The 22,909-nt window shown below is 39.0% G+C and overlaps 1 protein-coding gene across 17 annotated transcripts in view; it reads left to right on the top strand.

Annotated features, from left to right (window-relative positions):
• The window catches only part of KDM6A (lysine demethylase 6A), a 270,740-nt gene that overhangs the window by 5,385 nt on the left and 242,446 nt on the right, over window positions 1–22,909 (top strand). The window contains exon 1 of one of the 17 annotated variants that reach the window (XM_036270306.1): window positions 419–500. The exons of the other annotated variants lie outside the window; for them this stretch is intronic. The gene's annotated coding sequence lies outside the window, so the exon portion shown is untranslated. Of the gene's footprint in view, window positions 1–418; window positions 501–22,909 lie in introns of those variants that run through there. 17 annotated transcript variants of the gene reach the window in all.

The following is a 22,909-nucleotide window of genomic DNA, read 5'->3' as shown; positions in this document are numbered from 1 at the left end:
TTGTTTTATATAGTAATGGTTTTATTTTGCAGGTTTGAAAAGGTTTTTGGTAAGTTTATTTTTACTTTGAAACTCATTGTAATGCCTTGAGCTCTTTGAAATTGATGTTAATGACTGATAACACTGTGCATTATTTATAATATTTTTGAGATGTATCCAGAGAGCTAATTTATGTTATGAAAACACCACCAAGTTTTCTAAGAATTGAAATGGTGGTTAGGTTATTTAAGACCAACATGTATTTATTTGTAGACTACTTAATTAATGGAGTTTATTTAATGAATGCATAATTGACAGTCTTCAGTCATACTGGAGCTTCACATATAATTGTATCAGTTTTCCATATTGGTTTGTAATTTGTCGACAGTATAAATTACAGCAACAAATACTATACTAAGTACAAGTGTATACTAAGTACAAGTCTTCTATGCAGGGAATATGAAGATAATAATAGATATCTCTCACCTGCATTGAAATCACAGTTTCCTAAGAGGGGTGAGGTAAGTATAAGGATGACTAACACAGGAACATCAGTGGCAGAAGAAGCGTGAAGTGTCCTGACAGTTTATGAAAAGGTCAGCTTAATAAGTTACAAGTTAGAATGACTTTTTTTTTGCTACCCATAAAAACATGATTAGCAAAACAAAAACACTAGTCACCTGGTCAGTGGTGGAACATAGGGGTGAATGGGAACTCTTAGACTACATGTGCACTCTGGAGAGTATTAGGATCCTTGAGTTTGCTGATTCTTAGACTGTTACTGCAAAGGTGGAGGTGCCTTTACAGTATTTCTGCCAACTTACAATAACTTGAACATCATTTATTTCCCTGATAAAAACTTCTAATAACTCTTATGCTACCTAACACATTCCAGGGCTGACTGAAGTAAAGGCAAGAGAAGCATTGCCTTTACAGAGTGCCATTCTGGCTAATGTCCTAGAGTCTCTCATTTTTAGATTAAACTATTCCTGGACTGTATATTCCTGATTTGGGAATTTTAAAAATTAACTAACAGCCTCTGGATTTTAGATTAGAATTTTAGAATTAACTTTAAATGTCAACTGATAGTTGCTAGGCTAAAATTAACTAAAAGCACTTGAGACCCCACTGTATTCTGATGTATTTTTCCCCCTTAAAACATTTAATAAGAATTTATATCGTGCAACATACTCTGTGTCAGACATTTAAAAATTAGTGCACTTGTGAGTTAAATAGGGAGTGTTCACATTTGTGAGATATTGCAGAATGGTTTCTGGGCTAGCTTAATTTACAGGCAACCTATTCCATTTATCCAGGTATATGTTTTAACAAATTATACACTTTGAACACCAGTGCCAGCAGAGAAACAAAAGACCCCATCTGCTACTTCCTCATGCCTGGGGACTCATGGTTTGGACTGTCTTTCCCTGGATAGGTAGTGCTAGAGGTGGGCAAGATACTGCCTTCTTGGATCCATTTTCTGTTAATTCGTTTATTCTTGGGGCAGTTTTAAGTTGTAAGTTGAGTTTCAAAGTTCTACCCTAAATTGGGCTTCAGTAGTATGGTTCTTATAGGATTGGGATTATTTCTTGATTGTATTTCTTGGAGGTGGTATTTATTTTTATTTTTTTAATCCTCACCCAAGGATATTTTTCTATGTATCTTCAGATAGAGTAGGAGGAAGAAAGAGAAACATCAGTGTGAGAGGGACACATCGACCAGTAGCCTCCCTCATGACCCCTGACCAGGGCCTTGGTTGAACCACAACCGAGGTATGTGCCCTTGGCCAGAATCGAACCCGCGACTCATTGGTCTGTGAGCCGATGATGCTCTACCGTTGAGCCAATCAACCAGGGTGGAGGTGATGTTTCTTGGTTTTGATATTAGTAGGGAATCATCTATTTTTTTATTTATTTTTTATTAGGAAAACAAAATTTAAAATTAGGTTTTAGCTTTTAGAAATGTTCACAGGATGATGTGCTATGTGTTCTCTCTCTCTTTGGTATCATTTTCTAGTAATATTTATTTTTGTTGTGGGTTCTTACCTTGAGATCCCTGAACGAGTGTTCATGAGTCAATAAAAAATTCTCTGACAGAGTTTTGGAATGATACTGAAGTAGTAGTTAAATAATGGTCATCTTGGAGTATAAAACCCTCTTGGGTGAGGAGGAGGAGAGATTTCAAACTTTATACTTCATAGATTTCTGTACTGCTGCTTTTTGTTTTTGTTTTTTAAACCATAGACATGTATTACTTTAAAAGTAATACAATACACCGATAGTTAACATATCATAATTATATTTTTGTTGACTAGAGATAGATTTTATATTAATTTGTGTATAGCTATAGATACCTATAAAGGCCATGTCAAGTTGGTATACTTTTGAATTTCATAGTCCTTCAGTGGAGATAGGAGTGAATGAAGTAGAAGTGTATTCTTATTAGATCCTATTGCTTTGCATTTTAGGTGACTTTGTGAAAGTCACTGTACCCTCCTTCATTTTGATTTTTAGCATGTATTTCATTGATGACTTCACTTTTGGGCCTGATTTGGCCCATTCTGACATTTGGGACCTAATTAAGAACTATAACCTGGAAGACTGAGAGTAATCCCTTATTTAGACAATTTTAAGTTTCTTAGCCAATTTATGGGCTGTTTGCCACTTTCTTCTACAAGCTTTTATTATTTTTTTTCCCTTTTACCTATTTCTTTCATTCTGTCTTTTCTCTACATTGCTAAAACTGTTAGTGTCATTCAGTTGTAAATGTGTTCTTTTTTTTGTTAGTCCTCATCTGAGGATATTTTTTCCATTGATTTTTAGAGAGAGTAGAAGGTGGTGGGTTGGGGAGGGAGAGAGAGAAATCATTGTCACTGATTTTTAGCTTGATTCCATTATGATTAGGGAATTTACCATGTATAATTTCCATTCTCTTACATTTGTTAACATCTTTTATGATCCAAGATTTGGTCTATTTGGGTGACTGTTCCATGGGTGCTTGAAAAGAAGAACGTATATTCTGCTGTTTGATGGAATGTTATATACATGACAATTAGATTCTATTGGTTGATTGTGTTTCAGTTCTTCTGTATCCTTGCTGAAAAATCTGTGTAGTAGTTTTGTCAATTATTAAGAGTGTGGTGTTGCCAAGTCTCCAACTATACTTGTGGATTTGACTATTTCTTTTTAATCTCTATTAGTTTTTGCTTCTTGTATTTTGAGGCTCCATTATTTGATGTGTACACATTTAGTATTGTCATGTTTTCTGGTGGGTTGATCGTTATGTAATGTTTATTTGTCTTACTAAAATTACTAGTAATTTTACTTGCTCTGAAGTCCACTTTATCTGATAGTAATATAGCCACTCTTGCTTTTTAAAATAATTAATATTTAACTGGTATGTCTTTTTTTCCATACTTTTGCTTTCAATCTACCTATATCATTGTATTTAAAATTATTTATTTTTTTGTGGATGGCATATTGTTAGATCATTTAAAAAAATCTCTTCTGATCTCTTATTGGTATATTTAGACTGTTCACATTTAGGGTAATTATTGATATGTTATGGCTTAAGTCTGCTATTTTATTATTTGTGTTTTGTTTGTTTCCTCTGTTTCTCATTCTTCTGTTTCTTACCTCCCTATGGGTTATCTGGATATGTATTTGGGATTCCACATGATTTGTAGTGTTTTTTTTTTTAAATTTCCTTTATTGATTTTTAGAGAGAGAAGTGAGAGGAAGAGAGAGATAGAAACATCGATGAGAGAGAGGACATCGATTGGCCACCTCCTGCATGCCCCACACTGGGGATTAGGCCCACAACCTGGGCATGTGTCCTGACCGGGAATCAAACCGGGGACCTCTTGGTGCATGGGTCGATGCTCAACCACTGAGCTACACTGGCTGGATTGATTTGTAGTGTTTTTAAGTATATCTCTTTGTATAGATTTCTTAATTTATTACCACCATGTTCTGGTATGCATGTTTTACTGCTTCTAGTGAAGTACAAAAATTTCACTTCCATTTAGGTCCTTTCTCCTTCTCTACTTTTAAAATATAATTTTAAGCATTTTCTCTGCATAATATTGAACACCACATCAGATGGTGTGATAATTTTGCTTCAGCCAGCAAATAGGATTTGTGAAACTCATGCTTAGTATAGTGGTCTGTTATACTTATCCCTAATTTTACCTATTCCAGTGTTCTTTTTTTCCTTTCTGAAGTCCCAGCCTTCTGCTTTCATTTCCTTTCTGTTTAAAGAACTTTTTTAGCCATTCTTTCAGGTAGGTTTGCTAACAACAAATTTCTTAGTTTTTCTGAGATTGTGTTTATTTCCCATCATTTCTGAAGGGTATTTTTGCCATATTTAGGATTCATTGTTTATAGTTCTTTTCTTTCAGTATATGAAAAATGTTGCTATTACTTTCTGTTCTGTATGGTTTCAGATCAGAAATTTGCTGTCATTTAAATTGGTTATTCCTCTATAAGTAAAGTACCATTTTTCTCCAGCTGCTTTCAAGAGTTTTTATCTTTAGTTTTCAGAAGTTGTCACAATGTATCTTGGTGTGGCTGTCTGTAGTGTTATTTTATTTGGGTTCACTCAGCTTTCTATTTGTGGGTTAATGTGTTTTGTCAAATTTCAGGATTTTTCAATCACTGTTTTCTTTGAATACTTTTAAATCCCAGTCTTCTGGGTCTCTGTTAAGAATCCTAGCTCCTACTTTTTTCCCTGCCTATTTCCTCATACAGGTTAACTAAAGTCTGTTAATCTGTTCATGGACTCTATTATCCATTTCCATTTCTACTATTGAGCCCATCCAGAGAATTTTTATTTTGGCTATTTTATTTTTTGTCTTATAATTTCCATTTGGTTCTTTTAAAATAACTTTGCTGCCCGGCTGGTGTAGCTCAGTGGATCGAGTGTCTTCCCGTGGACTGAGAGGTCTTGGTTGGATTCCAGGTTAGGACACATACCCTGGTTGCAGGCTCAATCCCCAGTAGGGGGCCTGCAGGAGGCAGCCTCTCGATGTTTCTATATCTTTCCTTTCCTCTCTCTCTAAAAAATCAATACAAACATTAAAAAAAATAACATTGCCGAGATTTTCCATTTTTTTTTCATTTGTTTCAAGAACAGTTGTAATTGCTTGTTGAAGCATTTTATGTTGACTGCTTTAAAGTCTTGATCAGATATTTCATCAAAATCCTGGTTCATCTCAGTGTTGCATATGTTGATTGTTTTTTCTTATTCACATCATGCTTTTCTGGTATTTGGTATGGTGAGTGAATTTTGGTTGTACTTTGGATGTGGATATCATATTAGAACTGTGGATCCCATTTGTTCCTTGTTATAGTAGGCAGTCTCCTTGTTGAGGTGTAGTGTAAGAGCTGGGTAGGTGTGTATGTTTAGCTTCTCACTGGGGCCCTACTGACAACCACCCTGGCAAAAGTTGGGCACCAGTTTGCACCACTTTTTTTGCCTCTGAGGGTGGGGGCGGCAAGAGAGAGGTGAAGGGCTAATTCACACCACTCTGATTCTGCAGGATGGAGCAGAAGCTCACTACTTGGTACCACTTTCCCTGAGTTGATGTCAGGTGCTGGGTGGTGGAAGCTCAGCTCCCTGGACACCACTGGCACCAGAGAATGAATGAAACAGATTGTTGGCTGTTCCATCTAACTTGGCTTCATTCAATCTCCCTGCTGGGTAGGTGTAGAGGTTCAGCTCCCCACAGCCCTTCTGAGACTAGGGATGGGGGGAAAGTAGAATGCTGACTGGCTCCAACTCATACCACCTTGTTCAGTCTTGTTGATGCAGGGGTGCAGGTTTAGCTACTCACTGGCTTCTGTTGACACTGGGCCAGTGTGTATGTATTTTGTTTTGTTTTTCTTTCTTTTTTTTTTGGTACGTGCCCCTAGCAGGAACCGAACCTGGGACTCTCTGGTCCGCAGGCCGATGCTCCAACCGCTGAGCCAAACTGGCCAGGGCTGTATTTTGAAGTGTAGTAGTGACTAATCCTGCTTCACACAACTTTGTTAAGTCTTTTTGCTTCTGGGTGATGGTGGGGGCCCAGCTTGCACTTGACCCTGCTGTGACACTACCTTAAATGAGTGAATCTGAATACCACTTGTGTCTACTGGGTGTGAGGCATAGAAGAACAGCTCCTCTTTCTTTCAGCCTCACCACTAACCCAGCAGGGGTATTGAAACCACCCTCTCCCTGCTTCTGCAGGGCCTGGAAAATCAGCTTCATGCTTAGCTTCATCCATACTATACTGGCAGGGGAACTGGAGCACCCCCGTGTGGGGGTTAGAAGATCAGCTGCCTGTTTTGTCCTGCCAACACTACCCTGGTTAGGGGACTTGGATTCACACTGCCTGCTCCCCACTCTGGCTGAGGAGAAGAGGGTATGAAGATTAGGTGCATGCTTTGCCCACTGAAACTGGAGAGCTCACATGTGTTTGTGCGTGCAGATTTTCCATTGATGTTTGTCTGGAGTGTGGTGGGTGCTGAAAAGGTTTCTATTTGTAAGCTATCCTTTCCCTCAGACTTGTGGCTAGGAGGAAAAGGCTTTTCTTGGAGATTTTTTTTTCCTTTTTGACGGTTGATGATCCTGGATTGGAGGCTTCTGGAGCAGCACCTTGTTAGGGAAATATGGGAGACAGTAAGAAAACCCAGGGAACTCACTGCTTTGCATTCCTCAAGACCTGATGTCTTTAGGAAGTTTGGTGCCCTTTTCTCTACCTTTCAGGTAATTACTATTCTTGTTTGTTGTAGTATATCCAGGATTTTTTAATTGTTAGAGGGAGGACCTGGGAGGAATGAAGCTACTCCATTTTGAAGGAACTGGAAGTTTTCCATTGACTTTTACAGTAATTAAGTTTGAATTGTGAAGTTTTATCTAAAGCTGTTATGTCACGTGAATAAAAAACGTCTTACAAATCAAATTTATAGGAGACGCTTAACTTTGACAATATAACGATCCCCATTACAAACCTATTTTCTTGTATCAGGGCTTGACCCATAGCTGTATTATTTTGGGGACAAGGTTTTTACAGTATTTACTTTTGAACATAAAAGGCTTTCTGTTATTTTTCAAAGGCAGTACATATATTTACATATATGGAGCGAAACTGAAAGATAAGTTGGGTTATAGCAGGATATCACTGTTTTGGTTTGACATCAAACAGCAGTTACTCTTTAGTTTCACATGCCAAATATACCAATGAAACAGAATATTCTCCTTTCCCATAGTAAGGTCAGCAAAAACAAAGAAACAAAAAAATCCCTTCTTTAAATTCTTAAAACACTTAAAATTGACGGTGATAAAGAAGTTTTTAGGAGGAAAATGAGGGGTGGTACATATGGGTGTTTCTGTATGAATTTTAAATGAATAGGCAAGTGAAAACTTACTAGGTAGGACGCATCAGCCTACCTTAGGCAGAGGATAACTGTAATTTCAGGAATGTATATGTTACAAAGTTCTATTATTTTAAAGTGAGAGCTTTTATAATTCAGTCCAGCTCTAAATTTTATGATTTTTTTTCTTTCTTTCAAACTTGGAGTGCAATTTGTATAGAAACTGAAACTTGATATTTTGTTTTTCTTAATAAAAAACTTCTTGTAGAAAAGATTGTTCGGCTGTTTAATATGAGTTGTTAAAATAAGTTTAGCTATTTTGTTTAAGAAATGAATTGATTTATTTTCTGTATAATATACTAATCATAATGTGGAATGGTAAATGTGCATACTTTGATTGATTATTTTGGATTGTGCTGTTTAATTTCTATATATTTGTGAAATCCTCAATTTTATTATTAATTTCTAATTTAGTTACATTTTTGTCAGAGAGCATAGCTGTTACGGTTTTAATCCTCTTAAATTTTTGGAGACTTGCTTTTTGTGGTTTATCTTAGAGAATGTTCAATATGTTTTAGAGTAGAATGTATATTCTGCCTTGGCAGCAGGGAGTGTTCTATAGATGGCTTATCGGTCTTGTTGCTTTATAGTATTCAAGTTTTCTGTTTCATTGTTGATCTGTCTATTATTGAAATTGGACTGTTGTGGTCTTCAGCTATTGTTGAATTGTCTATTCTTCAATTCAGCTTTTACTTAAGATGTTTTGAATTCTGTTTTATGTATGTTTGCTTTATTTATTTATTAATTCTCACCCAAGGATATTTTTCCATTTATTTTCAGACAGAGTGGGAGGGGGAAAGAGAGAGAGAGAGAGAGAGAGACGCATCGATTAGTTGCCTCCTGATAGCCCCGACCAGCACTGGGGACCAAACTGCAACCAAGGTATGTGCCCTTGACTGGAATCCAGCCTGTGACTCTTTGGTCTGAAGGCCGGCGCTCTAACTCTTGAGTCAAACCAGCCAGGGCTGTATGTTTGCTTTAATTGTTATATTTTATTGATGAGTTGGCCCTTTTGTCATAGTGTATTCTTTGTCCCTAGTAACAATATTTGTCTCAAAGTATATTTTGTCTGATAATTGGTATAGCCACTCTAGCTCTATTTTGGCTACAGTACGTATGATACATATTTGTACATTCTTTTAGTTTAGTTTTTTTTTTTAATTATGGTTTCATTGTGTTTTTTTTTTTTTTGTTTTTTTAAAGAGAGGAAGGGGGAAGGAGAGAGAAACATTGATTGGCTGCCTCCTGCACACCCCCTGCTGGGGACTGAGCCCACAACCCAGGCATGTGCCCAGATCGGGAATCGAATCACAGACCTCTCAGTGCATGTGATGACACTCACTCAACCAGCTGAACTGCACTGGCCAGGGCTACTTCCTTTTAGTTTTACCCTATTTTTATATTTGAATATAAAATGTCCTTTTTAGGAAGCATATAGTAGGATCATACTTTTTTATCCATTCTTCCAGTCTGTACCTTTTAATGTAAGAGTTGAATTCATTTACATTTTATATGACTACTGATAAGGTAGAATTTATATCTGCCCTTTTGCTATTTGTCTTCTGTCGTTTTTATTCTCTATTCCGCCATTTCCACCTTTTGTGTGTGTGTGTGTGTTAGATATTTTCCATTGTACCATTTTACCCTTTTCTTTAATTTATCATGTTATTTTTTAGTGGTTGTCCTGGAACTTTACAACCATTTTTGGTTACTATCCACTGAATTTCAGTAGTACATGAAGACTTTGCTTCTATATAGCTCCTTTCCCTCCCCTTCTTTGTGTTGTTGCTGTCATATATTACATCTTTATACACTATATTTTCATCAACAGATATATAATTACTGCTTTATTGAATGTCTTTTATTTTTATTTTCCTTTTTTTCTTTTTAAACTTTATTGATGAATGTATTATAGATGTCCCTCCCTTTTTCCTCCCTTGACTCCTTTCTCCCCATTCCCACCCTCCTCCTGCCGTCCACGCATTATTGTCTCTGGCTATTGGTTATGAATATATGCATTTAAGTTCTTTGGGTTCTCTCTTCCTGCCCCACCTCCCCCTTCCCTTTGAGGTTCACCAGTCTAACAACCAATTTGTAATTCTTACTCTCTTCATCTTTTTCATCCAACCCCCCCCTTCCATCTGGCAGCCAACAAAAGTTCTCTGTATCTATGAGTCTGTTTCTGTTCTGCTTGCTCATTTTGTTTGTAGATTCAATTGTTGATAGATATGCATTTATTGCCATTTTATTGTTTTTTTTTTTGTTTTGTTTTATTCCTCACCCAAGGATACTTTTCTGTTTATTATCAGAGTGGGAGGGGGAGAGAGAGAGAGAGAGACAGACAGACAGACAGACAGACAGACAGAGAAACATCGATGTGATAGAACCACATCAACTGGCTGCCTCCTACATGACCTGACCAGGGCCAGAGATGAACCATAACCAAGGTATGTGACCTTGACTGAAATCGAACCCGTGACTCAGTGGTCCATGGGATGTTGCTCTAACTGCTGAGCCAAACCAGCCAGAGCTGTTGATATTTTTTAATCTTCTTCTTCTTCAAGACCCTTCAACATTTCATATAATACTGGTTTGGTGGTGATGAACTCCTTTAGCTTTTTCTTGTCTGGGAAACTCTTGATATGGCCATCGATTCTAAATGATAGCTTTGCAGGATAGAGTAATCTTGGTTGTAGGTCCATGCTTTTCATCACTTTAAATATTTCTTGCCACTCCCTTCTGGCCTGCAAAGTTTCTTTTGAGAAATTGGCTGACAGCCTTAAGGGAGCTCCCTTTGTAGATGACTAACTGCTTTTCTCTTGTTGCTTTTAAGATTCTCTCTTTGTCTGTAATCTTTTGCATTTTGATGATGATGTGTCTTGGTGTGAGCCTCTTTGGGTTTATCTTGTTTGGGACTCTCTATGCTTCCTGGACTTGTATGTCTGTTTCCTTCAACAGGTTAGGGAAGTTTTCTGTTATTATTTTTTTCAAAAAGGTTTTCAGTTTCTTGTTCTCTCTCTTCTTCTTCTTCTGGCACTCCCATGATGTGAATGTTGGTACACCTGAAGTTGTCCAAGAGGCTCCTTGCATTTTCCTCATTTTTTTTGATTCTTCGTTCTCACTGGGTGTTTTTTGCTTCCTTATATTCCAAATTGATGGTTTGCTTCTTGGCTTCACCTACTCTATTGATTTCCTGTAATGATTGTTTATTTCAGTTAGTGCATCCTTTATTTCTGACTGGTCCTTTATTATGCTTTAAGGTCCTCACTAAGTTCCTTGATGTTCTCAGGAAGTTCCTTGAAATTCTCATTAAGTTAATTGAGCATCCTTATAAGCAGTGTTTTGAACTCTGCAACTGTTAGATTGCTTATCTCCATTCCGTTTGGTTCTTTTCTTGGAGTTTTGTTCTGTTCTTTCATTTGGGACATGTGTCTTTGTCTCCTCATTTTGGTGGCCTCCCTATGTTTGTTTCTATGTATTAGGTAGAGTTGCTATGTCTCCTAGGCTTCCTAGGGTGGCCTGTTGAAGTAGGTGTCCTGTAGGGTCCAGTGGCACAGCCTCCCTCGTAACCCAGCGGGGCCCTCAAGGTGTACCCCTCGTGTGGACTTTACACCATTCTGTTGTAATTGCATCTTGATTGCTGTTGGCACATCAAGGGGGGCGGGGGGTTTACTAAGGCTGATCAGCTTCAAGGACTGTGTCCTTGAAGGCTGTGTCCACTAACCAGCGACCTCTGACTACCTTGGAGCATCAGCTGTGTAGGGGCCCACCACACAGAGCAAGACTTACTTCAGCAGGGCTCTGGTACCCACTGAGTCCACTCTTTGAGTGTGTCACTTGTGGAGGTGGTTGGATGGTAGTGCTTTGACATGGTCTGAAGCTGTCACTAGATGTGGTGGCTCTGGGGCAAGTTCAGCCTGTGTTCTCCCCCAGGGCCACCATGCATAAACTACAAAGTTTTCTGCTAATGGCTACTTCTTGTGCTGGGCTTGGAGGTGCCCTGGCAAAGCCGAGATGTGAACCAAGGCTGGTTGCTTCTAGTGCCAGGCCTAGGGCCACTTAGAGAGAGGTGTGGGGCTCGCTGTGGCCAGATGTTTCTTGTTAGAGAGAATTTCAGAAAATCTGAAGCAGGAGTCAAGAAAGGCCAATCCTATAGTAAAGCCACTGGAAACAACTTGAGTAGGCCTGAAAGTTGGGTGGGGGAGGACCTCAGGGAATCACCAGGGCTGAGCAAACAGTGTGAGACAGTTTGCTGGAGTCTCAGATATGGCACCCAGTCTGCCTGCCCCTTGAGGGAAGGGCTCACCAAAGGAACAACGGCCTCTACCAGCATGTCTGTCTGGGAGAAAGCTGCCTCTTCAGCCCTCACCCCGATGCCAGACAACTTCGTTCTTCCCTGTATGTCTCTGGTGCCTTTCAAGCTGCCTCCCCCATGCTGGAGCCTGGTGGGAGTGGGTCTGAGTAAATCTGTGCTTGGCCCTTTAAGAGGAACTGCCTGGGACTCTAGAAGCCTCTGCTTCCATCAGCCTCTGTTCCTGCTGGATTTTACAGCCAGTAGTTAGGGGGACTTCTCTTCTTGGCACAGGAATCCTGTGCTGGGGGACCTCTCACTCCTCATGGAGGACCTTCCCAGCTGAGGTGTCCTGATTTTTATCTGCCACATGTAGATGTGGGACCAGCCCATCCACGCCACTGCCCCTTCTACCAGTTTCGATGTGGCTTGTTCTTTAATTTCGTTGTTTTAAGACTTCTATTCAGCTCAATTTCAGGTGGTTCTGAAGGATGCTTGTTCTGTAGTTTAGTTGTAATTTTGATGGGGTTGTGGAAGGAGGCGAGTACTCTCTTTACCTATGCTGCCATCTTGACTGGAAGTCTCTACTGAATGTCTTTTAAATAACATAGGAGAAAATAAATTTAACACATCAAAAATGCATTTATTTTCCCTTCTGTATTCACTTGGGTAAGTTACCATACTGGTTTTATCTGTACGTCTGTCTGTCTGTCTATCTGTCTGTCTGTCTTATCAATTTGAATTACAGGCTAGTTTCTTTTATTTCCATATGAATGACTGCCTTTTGTATTACTTGCAGTGCAGGTCTGCTAGTGACAAGTTCAGTATTTATTTATCTGGTAATATCTTAATTTCTTCATATTTAAGGATAGTTTTGCTGGATACTGAATTCTTGGTTCATTATCTTTTTCTGTCAACATTGTAGCATGACATCCCATTGCCTTCTGCCCTTCATGGTGTCTGATGAGGATATCAGGCATCCGCCTTACTGAGGATCCCTGTACGTGATGAGTCACTTCTTTATTGTTGTTTTCAAAATTCTGTCTTTGTTTGTTTGTTTCTTTGTTTGTTTCTTTGTTTCTTTCTTTCTATTTGTTAATCCTCATCTGATTCCATTGATTTTTTAAAAAAAAATTTTTATCCTCAACAGAGGACATTTTTGCATTTCAGATAGAGTGGGAGGGAGAGAGGGAGGAAGAGAGAGAGGGAAACATTGATGTGAGACACACATCAACTGGTTGCCACCCACACAACCCCAATCGGGACGAACCTAGCTAGGTACGTGCCCCAAACTGCAACTGAGATACATGCGCAGGCTGACAAGCCAGGACTCCATTAATTTTTTTAGATGGAGGGGGAGGGAGGGAGAGAAAGAGAGAGAGAGAGAGAGAGAGATCGAGAGAGATCAATGTGAGAGAGATACATCTGTTGGTTGCCTCATGCATAACCCTGACCAGGGCCAGGGATGGAATCTGGAACCTAGGTACGTGCCCTTGACCAGGAATCAAACCCACAGCCCTTTGGTCTGCAGGCCGATGCTCTAACTGCTGAGCCAAACTGGCCAGGGCTAGTTGTATTTATTTTATTTTATTTTTCCCAAATTTTATTAATTTTTTTTTTTTATAGATGTTTCTCATTTTCTTCCCAGACACCCTCCTCACTATAGAACCCCCCTACCTCCCCAGTATTGTTGTATGTATCCATTGGTTATGCATACAAGTATATAAGTTCTTTGGTTCATCTCATCCATCCCCCCAGCCACCCTCCTCTGAGGTTTGTCAGTCTGAACCATACTCTTTTCTATGTCTCTGGGTCTATTTCGTTCATCAGCCCACCTTGTTCATTATATTCCATAAATAAGTGAAATCATGTGGTATTTGTCTTTCTCTTATTGGCTTATTTCACTTAGCATAATACTTTCCAGGTCCCTCCATGTCGTCTCATAGGAAAAGAGATCTTTTTTTCTTACGGCTGCATAGTACTCCATTGTGTATATGTACCACAGTTTTTTTATCCATTTGTCTACTGATGGACACTTGGGCTGTTTCCAGATCTTAGCTATTGTAAATAGTGCTGCTATGAACATGGGGGTACATATATTCTTTCTGATTGGTGTTTCAGGCTTCTTAGGGTATATTCCTAGAAGTGGATCACTGGGTCAAATGGCAGATCAATTTTTAATTTTTTGAGGAAACACCATTCTGTTTTCCATAGTGGCAGCACCATTCTGCATTTCCACCAGCAGTGTGCTGGAGTCCCCTTTTTTTCCACCTCCTGGCCAGCACTTTTGTTTGATGATTGATGGCAGCCATTCTGGAAGGTGTGAGGTGATACCTTATAGTTGTTTCAATTTGCATCTCTCTGATGATTAATGATGTTGAGCTTTTCTTCATATGTCTCTGGGCCATTTTTATGTCCTTTTTGTCGAGGTGTCTATTTAGTTCCTCTGTCCATTTTTTAATTGGGTTCTTTGTCTTCTTTTTGTTGAGTTGTATGAGTACTCTATATTTTGGAAATTAACCACTTATGTGATGTATCATTGGCAGTTAACGCTCTCGCATACAGTGGGTTCCCTTTCCATTTTGATGGTTGTTTCTTTTGCTGTGCAGAGGCTTTTTAGTTTGATGTAGTCCCATGTGTTCATTTTTTCCGTTGTTTCTGTTGCCCTAGGTGATGTATGGTAAAAATTCTTCTACGTGAGATTTCTGAGATTTTGCTGTCTATGGTTTCTTCTGGCATTTTTATGGTTTCACGACTTACATTTAAGTTTTTCGTCTGTTTCGAGTTTATTTTTGTGTATGGTATAAATTGGTGGTCTAGTTTCATTTCTTTTCATGTACCTGTCTAGTTTTCCTAATACTGTTTAATGAAGAAACTGTCTTTACTCCATTGTATGCTCTTTCTTCCTTTGTCAAGTATTAATTGAGCATTATGTCTTGGGTCGATTTCTGGGTTCTCTGCTCTGTGTTATTGATATTCCTGTTTTTATGCCATTACCAGACTGTTTTGATTACAGTGCCTTTGTAGTATAACTTTATATCCAGTATTGTGATCCCTTCAATTTTGTTCTTTTTCCTGAAGATTGCTACAGCTATTTGGGGTTGTCTTGGTTCCATATAAATTTTTGGAGTATTTGTTCTAGATCTGTGAAATATGCCATTGGAAGTCTTTCTTTGTTTCTTGATGAGTCTGGCTAAAGGTTCGACAATCTTTTTTATGTTTTCAAAGAACCCGATCTCATTTCATTAATCTTTGGTATTGTTTCTTTAGTCTGTGTCATTTATTTCAACTCTGACCTTTATTATTTTTTTCCTTCTGCTTTGTGTTTTTCTTTTTGTTCTTTTTCTAATTATTTTAGGTGTAGGGTTAGGTAGTCTATTAGAAGTTTTTGTCATTTCTTGAGGTTGGCCTGTAATGCTATGAACTTCTCTTCAGAACTTCTTTCACTGCCATTCATAAATTTTGGGTTGTTGTGTGTTCATTTTTGTTTTTTTCAAGGAAGTTTTTGGTTTTTTCCTTGATCTCATTGATAACCCAAGCATTGTTTAATAACATGCTATTTAGCCTCCATGTGTTTTATAGCATTTTTATTGTAGTCCATTTCTAGTTTTATGCCATTGTGATCTGAGATGATGCCTGATGTTTTTAATCTTCTTGAACTTCTCCAGACTTATTTAGTGTCCAGTCATATGGTCTATCTTTGAAAATATTGTATGTGTACTTGAGAAGAATGTATATTCTGCAGCTTTGGGTTGGGATGTCTTGTAAATATCAGTGAAATCCATCTGATCTAGTGTGTCATTTAAGGTCACTGTTTCCTTGTTAATTTTTTGTCTGGAAGATCTATCCATTGATGGCAGTTGGGTGTTAAGGTCCCCTACTATGACTGTGTTGCTGTCAATCTGTCCCTTAAATTCTTCCAAGAGCTTCCCCCCCAAACTTTATTTTAGGGGAACACAGATAAAAAATGGAAAGGGAAATAGCTGTTTTCTGTTATACTTGTGTTGCTGTCTGCAGCAGAAATCAAAGAGTCATCGCAATTCTAATTGGCCATCGCAACCACGGTGGGAGGATAACATTTATGGACTCATGTTGGAGGGGGCCAGTTGGGTAGATTAACATAAAGGAAAAAGAACGAATCTCGCTTTTATATACAATAATTATCCATCCCATGTCAGTAGGAGAAGTATAGCCATGTGCTCCATGACTTTCAGCTGTTTTTTTTTTTTTTTTTTTTTTTTTGGTATATGCCCTTAGCGGGAACTGAACCCAGGACTCTCTGGTCTGCAGGCCAACGCTCCAACCACTGAGCCAAACTGGCCAGGGCAACTTTTGGCTGTTTACAAGAGACACGGATGTTGATATACACCGAAAATAACCTATAAAACATGTATCTGTAGAAGGTTTTATTAAACAGTGTATTGTCTTGGGCACTGATCCATCTAACTTTCCCTTCTAGACTGAAAGCTAGATTTTCCAAGGTCTGAATTGTAGTGCTGAATTATTGGTATGTTAGCTCAACATCATTATAATGGGGGATGGTAAGAACAGGTCAGTAATTTTCTACAAATTCATGGGGAAAAATATATATAAAAAAAATACTCATTTTTATTTTACAAACCAGAAAGCCAGGAAATTGAAGCTCTGGGGCCACTAAGAGCTTTTTTATGTATTTAGGTACTCCTACAAATATATTTACGAGGGTTATGTCCTCTTTTTGTATTGTTCCGTTTAATATTATGTAGTGACCTTTTGTTTCTTGTTATGGCCTGTTTTGACGTCTTGTTTTTAGACATAAGTATTACCCCTGCTTTTTTCATTAGGGTGGAACAGTTTTTTCATCCCTTCACTTTTACCCTGTGTCTTTCATTTTAAGTTGGGTCTCTTATAGACAGCATATATATGGGTAATGTTATACTGCCCTATGTGTTTTGCTTGGAGCATTTAATGTATTTACGTTTAAGATTATTATTGGCAGGTACTTATTTTTTGCCATTTTTTTCTTTACATTTATGTTCCTCTTGGTATTTATTCTTGTAGTAGTCCCCTTAACATTTTTTTTGTTTTTCAGGTTTGGTGGCAATAAACTCCTTTAGCCTTTCTTTTTTTTTGTCTGAGAAGCTCTTTATTTCACCTGGAATTTCCAATGATAGCCTTGCTGGATAGAGTATTCTTAGTTTTAGATCCTTGCTTTTTATTGTTTTAAATACTTCCTGCCGCCCTGGCCGGTTTGGCTCAGCGGTTAGAGCGCCCGCCTGCAGTCCGGAGAGACCCGGGTTCGGTTCCCGCTAAGGGCATGTACCTTGGTTGCAGTTTGTCCCCGGCCCTGGTTGGTCGTGCGGGTGGCAGCCACTCGATGTGTCCCTTTCACATCGATGTTTCTCACTCTCTCTCTTCCTCTCTCTCCCTCCCACTCTGTCTGTACAAAAAATGGAAAAATGTCCTCGGGTGAGGATAAAAAAAATAAAAATAAATACTTCCTGCCATTCCCTTCTGGCCTGTAGTGTTTCTGTTGAGAAATCAGCTGAGAACCTTATGGGAGTTCCTTATGGGAGTTCCTTTGTAGGTCACTGACTGTCTTCCTGCCCTTAAGATTCTCTTCTTTAATGTTTTCCATTTTAAATATGAGGTGTCTTGGTGTGGTTCTGTTTGGGTTCATCTTCATTGGTACTTTCTGTGCTTATGAACTTGTGTAGCTTTTTCCTTCACCAGCTTAGGAACATTTTCTGTCATTATTTCTTCAAACTGGTTCTCTATCCCTTGCTCACACTTGTCTCCCTCTGGTGCTCCTATGATGTGGATGTTGTTATGTTTGACGTTGTCCCAAAGTACCCTTAAACTGTCTTCATGCTTTTGAAGTATTTTTGCTCTTTGCTGTCCTGATTAAGTATGTTTTTTTATACCTTGTCTTTTAATTCAGTTATTTAATTCTCTGCTTCATCAAGCCTGCTTTTAATTCCTTCCAGTGTATTCTTCATGTCAGCTATAATCTTCATTTCTGCTTGGTTCTTAGGCATAATTTCTGTATCTTTTCTCATATTGATGTAGCTTCCAGTACGTTCCTTTTAGTTCCCACTAAGTTTCTTGTAGTTTTCACTAAGTTCCTTGAGTACTTTTTAAACTATTACTCTGAAATCTATATATGATAACTTCCTTACCTCCATTTCCTTTAGATCTTTATCTGGCAGTTTCGTCCTTTTCTTTAATTTGGGAGCTGTTTCTTTGTCTCTTCATTTTAGTTATCTTCCCATTTTAGTTGTCTCTCTGTGTTACATACAAATGTATTAGATATACTTGCTATGATTCCCAGTCTTTGTGGTGTGGACTTTTGTAGTAAATGTTCTATGGGAGTCAGTGGTGTGGTTTCCTAGTAGTGCTGAGCTGTATGGTCTAGTCATCACCCTTTTATGGGTTATTTGGGCTCTCTTGTTGTAAGTGGGTCCTGAATGTTGTTGTACTGTTCGTTGATGTGTTCTCCTCTGAGGCTGCCTAATTCTAAGGCTCAGCCACTACCACATCATGTGAGGTGTTGTACAGGTACTGACAGGGAAAAACAAAATAAAACCAACCAAACAAAAGCATACAAATGATCCCAACAACAACAGCAAAAACAACTGCAAATTAAAAGGGAATTAAGAAAGGTAAGAGAGAACCAAAGTATAAACAAAAAGGAAAGAGACAGTATATTGCTAATAAAAAATAAAAAACAAAGAGGATATTGGAAGAGAAAAGGGTTAGAAAAAATATTCTTAAAGGAAAGAAGGGAGGGGAAAAAGTAAGAATAGAGTAGGAAAAAGAACGAAGACAAGTTATGTACAGGTAAACAAGAGAGAGAAAGGTAAAGCAAAAGAAATAATGGAAAAAGAAAGAGGGGGAAAGAAAGAAAAGGAAGTTGGCTAGTAAGAGATACAAATGAAACAAGTCCACAAAGCGCAAAAAATCTTAATAATAATAATGATAATATTAAAGCAATAAAGCAGAGAAACTTTAAATAAAATCTTTAAAAACTTCAGCCAAGTGAAGTTTGTCTGGGAAGCTTATGTTTTCTGAGGCTCAATGTTTTGTATGATAATTTAAGGCCTCCTGGGAGGTATTTTTTGGTCAGCCAATGTCAGGAGTTGTCCAATTTTTGATCTTAGTGTCCTGTTGTAGTTCTGGTTGATCTGAGGCTCTCTGAGGACCACCTCCACCTGTCAGCTGCTAGCCTCCCCCATGAGGTTACCTCGTCGTCTTCTTCCACTGTCTTCTGAAGAGAGTCTTTAGGGTGCAGCCAGGCTAACATAGCTAGGGCTAGTGAGCCCCCAACTTAGAGATTTGCTTTCAGGCACTCAGTGAGGGGAAATGAATCTCTGCTTCAAAACCACAATCCTCAAGCTCTACCTTATTCTCCAACTCTACTTTCCCCTAAGGTGGTCTGGTGCAGGTTCAGGTTGGATACAGCCTGTTGCTTTTTCTGCAGAAGTTTCAGTTGCCCTGGGCTCAGTGGGTTGATCTAAAGATTCTCTGGTGAGCATGTTGCCTGCCCATCCCACAGGAGGGTCTAAGCATTTCCTCCAGGTCCCAGACAATAGCCTCTGAGGGTCTTACTCTTGGAATGTCCTCCTGAGCTGTTCTCACTACCCCTACCAAACTACTCCCAGTGGGGGTATCCGGGGCTTCAGAGGGCTGATCCACACCCTTTCCTGTTGGGGGTGGTGTTCCCAGCATGCAAAAGGGGTAGACGTGCTCAACCCCTCCTTCCCTGGATTGAACTCACAATGTGCCTGGATCAGCCTTCCCAAAATGCAGTCACAAAGCCCAGCTCTGTCTCTGCAACACAAGCCTTCCTTGGGGAGGCCCTGGGATGCTATCCAACAATAAAAAGAAAGAAACAAAAATGCCCTCCTTTTCCAGGGCCCGATTCCCCTGCATCACAGTTCCAAGCAGAAGGGGTTGCAAAGTCAGCCCTGCGCAGGACTCCTTTCTCTCTGCACAGCTGGTTTCAGTAAAGCCGGCCGGTCCCCACTCTCCTCAGTGCTAGCCAAAAATCACCAAAAATCACCCATCTGCCCTGCCACCAGCATCACAGGATGAAACAGTCTGCATACTCCACAGGTGGGGGGTGGGGGGAGTTCTAAACCAGCTCTGTAGATGGGAGAGTCCTCTGCCCTTTTCCCATGCCACACAGCCCAGTTGCTCTCTGGGGCTCTGTACAGTGCCTTTCAGGAAAGGAGAGGGTCCCTTTAAGTAATTTTTGGGTGCAGACTTCAGGCCCCTTTCTATTTCTGGAGCCATACACCCTGGCTCAGCCTTTCCAACAGTCATCCCCAGGTGAAGCTCTCTGGCTGGGGCTGCTGCCAATATGTGCGCTCTTTCACTGGAAAGGTATGGACCCAATGTCCTAGGCCCACCAAGTGCCCCTGGATCCCTCTGATGCTGCATGGGCTCTTCTTCCAGTTTCTGCTTTTTAGGGTTTGGGATCCCTGTTTGTAGATAGAAGCCCATACTTCCATGGGGAGGGATCTTTTCAGTCATTATCACTAGGGCTTCTCAACTGAGCACCAGCTCCAGGGGGGCTCCCCTTTTCTGTGATTTCCCTCTTTTACCAGTCTCTATGGTGTTTCTTCAGAGCTCCTTATGCAAAATATGTCCAATCAACTACACCTCTCTTGTTTTTTCAAACTGACTAGGCAGTATTTTAGCTGTAAATCTGGTCCATGGCTTGGAGTAAGGCACTCAGCCTTCTGTTACACCACAGCCACCTTAAACCCCTATTTTAGATGTGTTTTTGATGTGGTTGTGGGAGGATGTGAGTAATGCATTTACCTGTGCTGCCATTTTGACTGGAAGTCTATGATTCTGCCTGCTCAGATACACTGTTGAGCCTCTCTAGTTAATTTTTGAATTCAGTTATTGTACTGTCTATTTGATCTTTTTTACATACACGTAATTTCTGTTTATTCATAGTGTTGGCCCTCCACAGGTTTAGGTTTTCCAGCTGGGGATAGAAAGCATTTTTAAAAATGTTATGTTGCTGCTGATGTGTACTATGTAGTTAGGTCTGTAGTGGTTGCATTTATACTGAACATGTTCAAACTTTTTTCATTAGTCCCTAAACAATCTAGTATAGCAACTATTAAATAGCATTTACATTGTAGTAAGTATTATAAGTAATCTAGAGATGATTTAAAGTATATGGGAGGATTATGTATCTTAATATGTAAATGCCATGCCATTATATCAAGGTCCTGAGCATCCTTGGATTTTGGTATTTGCAGGGGGTTCTGGAACCAATTTCCTGCAGATCCTAGGGATGACTGTAATTCTGTATTTTTGGATACAACGTCCTTACACTTTGCTTTAATTCATTAGACATGGCTTTTTTTAGTTCTTTGAACATATTTATAATATAGGTGATTTAAAAAGTCTAGTAAGCTTGTCATCTGGGCTTTTTTTGGGACAGTGTCAATTGATTACATTTTATTTTGTGACCATACTTTTTTTGTTTATTTGCGTATCTAAACATTTTGATTGAAAACGACATGTTAATAAAATGAAGCATCTTTTGAAAGCAAAATGTTCCCTTCAGCAGCATTAGTTTTTGTTGCTATTTGTTTTAGTTGTTTCTTTACAGTGATTTTGTTTTGTATTGCCACTGAATTATCTTTTTTTAGTAAATTCATTGTTAGCGTTTAGCTAATCATTAGGCAAAGATTTCCTTAACTGCCTGGAATCAGTAAGTTCTCCCAGTATTTGCTGAGGTTGCTCTGTGTGCAGGCAGTTGACAGCCATACCCTTCACTTTCATGATTTTGCGTATGTGTCATGGTCAGACAGACAGAGACTAGGGACTTCTGAGGTCTTTCCTGGGTATACACAGCTTACATCTGTGCTTGGCCTTCTTAATTCTCAGGTTTTTCATTTTCTTTTTAACTTTATTGTTGAATGTATTACAGATGTTCCTCATTTTTTCCCTATTGACCTCCTCCTCCTTACTCCCAACCCCCTCCTGCCTTTCCCTACACTGTTGTCTGTGTCCATTGGTTATGCATATATACATATAAATTCTTTGGTTTATTTCTTCCCACCCTTCCACCTCCCCTTCCCTTTGAGGTTTGTCAGTCTAACAACCAATTTGTACTTCTTAATCCCTTCAAATTTTACACCCATTCCCCCAACCCCCCTCCCATCTGACAACCAACAAAATGTTCTCTGTATCTATGAGAATGTTTCTGTTCTGCTTGTTCATTTTGTTTGTAGATTCGATTGTTGATAGATATGTATTCATCGCCATTTTGTTCATATTTTTTATCTTTTTCTTCAAGAAGATCCTTCAACATTTTTTATAATAATGGTTTGGTTGTGATGAACTCCTTTAGCTTTTTCTTGTCTGGGAAACTCTTTCTATGGCTATCAATTCTAAATGACAGCTTTGCAGGATGGAGTAATCTTGGTTGTAGGTTCTTGCTTTTCATCACTCTGAATATTTCTTGCCACTCCCTTCTGGCCTTTAAAGTTTCTTTTGAAAAATCAGCTGACAGTCTTATGGGAACTCCCTTGTAGGTAACTAACTGCTTTTCTCTTGCTGCTTTTAAGATTCTCTCTTTGTGTTGAATCTTTTTAATTTTAATGATGATGTGTCTTGGTGTGGGCCTCTTGGGGTTCATCTTGTTTGGGACTCTATGCTTCCTGGACTTGTATGTCTGTTTCCTTCACCAACTTTAGGGAAGTTTTCTGCCATTATTGTTTCAAATAGGTTTTTAATTTCTTGTTCTGTCTCTTCTTCTTCTGTCACCCTCAAGATGCGAATGTTGGTATGCTTGAAGTTGTCCCAGAGGCTCCTTGCATTGTCCTCATTTTTTTGGATTCTTTTTTCTGTTCTGATTGGGTGTTTATTGCTTCCTTATATTCCAAATCGATGGTTTGCTTCTTGGCTTTCCTTACTCTCCTATTGAATCTGTGTAAATTATTCTTTATTTCAGTTAGTATCTCCTTCATTTCTGACTGTGTGTCCTTTATTTCTGACTGGTCCTTTTTTATGCTCTTGAGGCCCTCACTAAGTTCACTGAGGTTCTCACTAAGTTCATTGAGAAGCCTTATAAACAGTGTTTTGAACTCTGCCTCTGTTGGTTGCTTATCTCCATTTCGCTTAGTTCTTTTCCTGGAGTTTTGTTCTGTTCTTTCATTTATTCTGTTTGTCTCCTCATTTTGGTTGCCTCCCTGTGCTTGTTTTTATGTATTACTTTAAC

The sequence above is a fragment of the Molossus molossus genome, unplaced genomic scaffold, assembly GCF_014108415.1.
Source record: "Molossus molossus isolate mMolMol1 unplaced genomic scaffold, mMolMol1.p scaffold_m16_p_2, whole genome shotgun sequence".
Taxonomy (NCBI): Eukaryota; Metazoa; Chordata; class Mammalia; order Chiroptera; family Molossidae; genus Molossus; species Molossus molossus.
This window is presented reverse-complemented; position numbering and strand designations above follow the sequence as displayed.